This window comes from Amblyomma maculatum, chromosome 5, assembly GCF_055883805.1.
Source record: "Amblyomma maculatum isolate TAMU_Amacu chromosome 5, ASM5588380v1, whole genome shotgun sequence".
NCBI classification, from domain to species: Eukaryota; Metazoa; Arthropoda; class Arachnida; order Ixodida; family Ixodidae; genus Amblyomma; species Amblyomma maculatum.
The window spans coordinates 33,587,619-33,593,746 of NC_139348.1; positions in this window are offsets into that span (position 1 = coordinate 33,587,619).

Genomic DNA, 6,128 nt, shown 5'->3' on the forward strand with positions numbered 1-6,128 from the left:
TTCCAAGGGAAGGAAAGCGTAGCAGGGGGCGGCAGAAAGTTAGGTGGGCGGATGAGATTAAGAAGTTCGCAGGGGTCAAGTGGATGCAGCTAGCACAGAACCGGGATAAGTGGAGAAATATGGGAGAGGCCTTCGCCCTGCAGTGGGTATAATCAGGCTGATGATGATGATGATCTGAGGAGACGGAAGACTTGATTAATAACCGCCACAGTCTGAAAGCTTCCAATCCAAAAGACAGGAGAGAGCTAGCAGAGATATTAAGCGGCGTGAAGTGGCAGACATAAAAACGTATAACACGGGGAAAATTGAGTACGCTCTAAAGAACACCATGATCATCATCATCAGCCTGACTATACTTACTGCAGGGCGAAGGCCTCTCCCATGTTTCTCTAATTAACCCGGTTCTGCGCCAGCTGCATCCACTTGTCCTCTGCGAACTTAACCTCATCCGCCCACCTAACTTTCTGCCGCCCCTGCTACGCTTTCCTTCCCTCGGAATCCAGTTTGTTACACTAAGCGACCATCGGTTATCCTCTCTTCGCACTACATGTCCTTACACTGTAAAAACAAAAACACCTTATTAGGTGTTTTCGCATGTCTATAACTAACACCCATGCACCCTTGAAAAAAAGTGGCTTCAGAGTGCCAGTACACCCTCAAAGATGGTGCTTCGGTTGGTCATAACACCCTTCTATGGGGCCAATTCACTGGGGTGTTTCATCACCTTTACACCCTATTGCAGGGTGGAAGCAGTGGCATTGCACCCTACACCCCTTGATAAAAATCAGTGCGGATAACGTCCATATATTGCATTCCCTAATTAGGAATTACTTTTGCGACTACACATTCCTTAATGCTTTTCCTATGTGTACATTTGCAATCAAGCTTAATGGTATTCCTTTTAACCACCTGTAATGCCAAATGAGCATGTAAAGAGATGCTGCATGCCATTATTTTGACATGTCGAATGGCCCATGCCAGTATGATTGTTTTTTCAAATTCACAGAGCATGTTACAAAAAATGTCACACAGAAGGAAACTGGAAGTCTTTTATTCGGCATAGAAGGGTCAGGGTTCTGGCTAGTGGGTGCTCGGGTGCTGGTGGAGGGGGGGGGGGCAGGGGGGCACTTGTGTTCTGTTTCTTCATTGATGCGCGCTATGGAACCTCATTTATTTAACAATACTGCCACTCTCCACCGAGAGCCTAGCAGACAGGCAAAAACATACATGGTATGTACGTAAATACCTAAAAAAAAATGAAAGAAGCAAAACAGTTCCAACAAATGCAGACAACAAAGTATACATTTTTTTCAAAAACAGAACCGAACAATGAACACAACAGCATGGTGACATTTCTTAAAAAACAACAACAAAACCTTTAGTCGTATGCAGCAATAATCGCAGTACACAATATTAATACTATGCTTTGTCAGTGTCAACGCGTGCGCCTACATAAAATTCGGCCTTAAGCGATGAAATAAAGCGTCGTGCAGCGCATCTTGGCTTCGACACGCAGACGCCCAGAAAGAGGTGCTCTATAAAGCAGCACAAATTGTCGGACCCCTTGTCATATGTCAGATTGAACAGCCAAAATCGACCCATTATTGGAACAATACCCTAAGTAGAGTCGATGACTCGGAGAAGCTTCCGCTGCTGAATGAAGCGGAAATGCTCTTCAGCTTCTTTGATGCTGCTCCCAGTATACCCGACGGACGGCGTGGCAGGCTTTTCTTCCTGTTCCTTGATAAAATTGTGAAAGAAGTGCATAACAGAACAGCTGTATAAATATGCACTGCACCTGGCAAAAAGCAAATTCAACATATTTTCTACTCTATATTTAGCATACGCCAATGCCCCTTTAGTGTACAGCAATGTGCTGGAAAAGGGCCCTATCGGAAACCACTGGTGGTTATCTCACAATTAACGATGCAGAGTATACTATTACCCATTTTTATTAATGCAGCATGCTGTTGCATGATAATTTTAGATTATGCAAGGTATTTTATCAAACAAAAATGGCTACACTCATCAAAAGCACCTGGGTTAGAGAACTTCTATGCTGCCCCACGAACTTTTTATTTCACATGAACTGGAATGCTTATTGTGATAGTTAAAAATGTAAATAAACAATAAACAGCACTGGAGCGCGGTGTTTACTACTAAAAAACAGCTGGCTCAATTGAAGGCTTCACACAAGGCCTACAGCATACCCTGCACTGGCCAAGTAGATACTGCAGAACCAAAAAAAAAATAACGTGGAAAGAGCATACTTAGTGATGGGGCACTACAAAAAAAAAAAACAAAAAAAAAAACAAAGTGCATGTAATACATAACACATAATGCATTTCTGAACTTTTGCGCGTCTTCTTGTGCTAAGCATGAACCAGCCAAGCCCTAGGGCATCGCAATGCTTCCTGAAGTGTCTACATTTAAGGTTTAGTAACAAGGAAAAAGTGTTCTCGTTGCTCTATGTGGCAGTTCTGAAACTTCATCACACATTATTCATTGAAAGTGTACACTGGAGCTTTGAGTTGAGCGACAATTACATGTGCAACAGCAGAGCATTACCAAACAACCAAACAGCAGAAGCTCTAAAAAATGTCAACACTGAAGCATGGCATGTTAAAACATTTTACACGCATAGCACATTGTATGCATAGACATCCAGAAAATCAGTGGTGAGCCTCAAGAGGCGGCAGGAAGCTCAAGTGTACAAGAAGTTGTAATCGTTATAGCGGCAGGCAGTCTGAGCACTTTGCAATACTAAAGGTTTGAATACTAAAAATATGTTGACTAACTTGAAATGCAAAAATAACAATTTGGATTTATTGAGAATGTTTACTATAAATGAGAATGTCTATGACAGTGCCACATGGTTAATGCATGAAACGTTAGCATCTGTAGTTGAAGGCATTATATTTATACAGCATGAACCTTGAAACACAGCAGTATTTTCTCCCAACCAATGTGGTAAACCTAATCTCAGAAGAATTAAAATTATTACATCATTTCAAACTTGGCTAGCAAATTACAGCATTTTTTAAAAACAACTATTAAACTGCATTACCCCCCTTCAGAAGCCTGTAGGATAAGACAATGTGGCAAATATTTCTTTTGAAGCAGTCTCAGATTATATATTCCAGACATTATGAACATATTAGGTACTAGCATGCATGAGCAGGTTGAGAGACCCCTTTCCAGCAAATGCTAAACCCCACGAAGCTGCCTGCAAGAGCCATCTGATAAAGCACTGCTGGTCCACTGCAGCAGAGTGCTTAGTCAAATGGCACACTGCACCAATCTTGACATTACCAGTGCTTCATCAGGTGACTCTTGTATGCAATACGACGTGGTAAGCATGGGATGGCAGGAGTCTCCTAAAAGTGCTTTTGATTGTACTTGCAGTGCAAATGATCCTTTCACAGCAAAGAATTCACAGTTGTGATGAAAACTTGTGTAGTATTTATATTTGAATTATGAATCACTAATACATATTACAAGTTAGCCTGTACACCATTTTAGAAACAAAGAAAATTCGCTAATAATGTCGGTTTCAAGTAGGCTTCCTGAATTTTCAAATGACAAAGAGAAAGCTTACAAATGATACAAACAACATCCAGAGCTCCCGGTTGGTTCCCAATGTTTGCCAAGAGTTGCAGAATGCATACTGTCTGTACATCTACAATAGAAATAAGCAACACAACAATGGTGTACCTCCTTGCAGGTAAAAAGAGACAGGCGAGTTTTGAGGCGATAATTTATTGTCTAATTTAGGAAGGCAAATAAACAAAATTGAAAACATGTAGAGGCACGCAAACTGAAAGCCAAACATCTGACAGCAAAAATTAGCAAAGCTTGTGAAGATTTGAATCAGGTATCACCTAATTCTCTGCTACTAGTTGAACAGATTCGAAAAGGCTGCACCATTACAATGGAGAAGAACAATAGGTAATTTAAATATAGCTAATGTGAAAATTGTTACATATGAAGAAATGCACAGGCTAGTTATGGTTTTATTATTCTTTCTGATGCCCAGCCATGTTTTTAGTATATCTATAAGGCAATGCAAAATGGCAAAAATGTAGGCATTTAGCGAAAAACTGCGAATTAGATAGCACATACAGCAAACAGAAAAAAACAGCTTAATACTTACGCTTCTTTCTCCTTTCACGCATTCCCTCAGAACAAACTTCGAGCACCCGGGCAATTTTTTTCTTGTACGAATGGTGTCCTTCAAAACCAAGACAAGTGTCTTGTTAAGGCCAATTTCAACTGCCTCTTTGCCGTCCTTCTTGATCAGCATGTTGACGTCATGTACGAACTGCAAGTTTGTGTGAATGGTAGCCATAAAGAATTCATTTTACTCAATGTTTCAAGTAACTGAATATTAAAAATCATTGTACAAAAGCTAAGGCAATGATGCCTTTGTACATATCTGAAAAAAAAAAAAAACTGGCATTAGCAAACAGCAAATACAAATATTTACTAAGGTTAGAAAACTGCAAAAACCATCAGTATTTTGCCACTCATCGCCAAACTGCAAGCAATATTAAGGAAAGTCTAATATAAAAAAATAAAGCAAAAATTATGATCCTCCTTCCCTCAACTTGGCACACGGCTGAATTGCAATAAAATATGTAATATATCTCTAAACTAAGGGTCCCCGCTCAGCTTTAAAAAGTAGGCTTCAATTCTTAGAGACAATCTACAGACATGCATCGTTAGCATATGAAAGTCAAATTGTTTTCTGGGCCCTTTAAATCAGTAAACTGCTTTCAACACATACATTACAATTTTTTTTAATAACAGTAAGTCACAAATTTGCCTGCAATATGCGCACTGTGATGAGCAAAGAAGGTAAACATATGCGACTAAGGCTATGATAACCGCTTCATATGTACATTTAAGCAAAAGACAAAAAAAAAAGTTAACATCTGGTCAGAATGAAACTCTGTAATAGCAACATCCGATACAATATTTGGCCACAGAATTCAAGCTGTCGACCTCTACTTGAATGCTGAGGCATCAGTATCGAATATCCATTTATTCTAGTCTAAAGACACTACAAAAATCAAGTAATGCGGTCAAACAGTTATGTTGAAATGTGACCACAAAAATAATGAAAACTGGATGGTTTGAACCACATCAGCTGACTTAGCACGTGTACAAGTGCCTTAATTGAAGTTTTGCTGAAAATAAAATATGTACCTAAATTATTCTTCGAGAGCGAAAGAAAACGCCATAACAAAAGCAGCATAATAAAAATGCAAATTCACACTCCATGCAACCGCAAAATATGGTCCCCGTAAAATGAAAAATGCTCCCATTGCGATTAAAAAAGGCAAATCCAGACGCGGGGAAGTTAACATAGGCTGATGATAGCGGCATATAGTTTACGCAGTTTGGAATAAACTATTATGCAACCAGGCCGGCCGACCAGCGCACTTCGATGCGGAGAGCACGAGGGCAGAGGCCTGCCGCGCTGAACGGCCGCCGAGAACGAACATTGCCACCTCGAACAAAAAGTTTAAACAGAAGGGCTGCGGGAGGACGCTCCCCGAGCAGCAGGACGGTGCGCGCCTATGCTCCGAGTAAATAAAAAAAAGGGGGGGGGGGGTGGCAGCGCTCCGAGTGAAAGAAGACGACGAAGCATGAAAGAGGTTTCAGGAGAGCGAGCGAGAGATAAGGGAGGAGGGGAGTCGAGAGTGCTAGGAGAAAATAAGGTAGTACGCCAACATGACCTTGCCGCACGAACGGAAACGGTAGAACAAAACCGAGTCGTTGCGAACTGAGCGCGAGTATCAAACTGTCAAGAAACGAAAATGGTTTCGTGAAACTCCTGCGCGTACAAAATGCAAGGAAACGTAGCACATATATTATTTCTGTTCAAGAAAGTTGAGACTGATGTTCTTGCGCGAAATCTGCGTAACTCGCCGCGACATCTACCACATGTGCGATGTCATTTTGGCAGCCAGGTGAAAACAAGCGCGTGTCTCACGTTTTCATTTCAGCACATTCTGGAGCGTTCCGGCACAAAAAGACACAGAATGCAGCAATCCGGTAGGACACTGTTCCCACAAAGCGCAATATGCGTGAGAATAGGCTTACCTTTACAGACGATTGCGTCA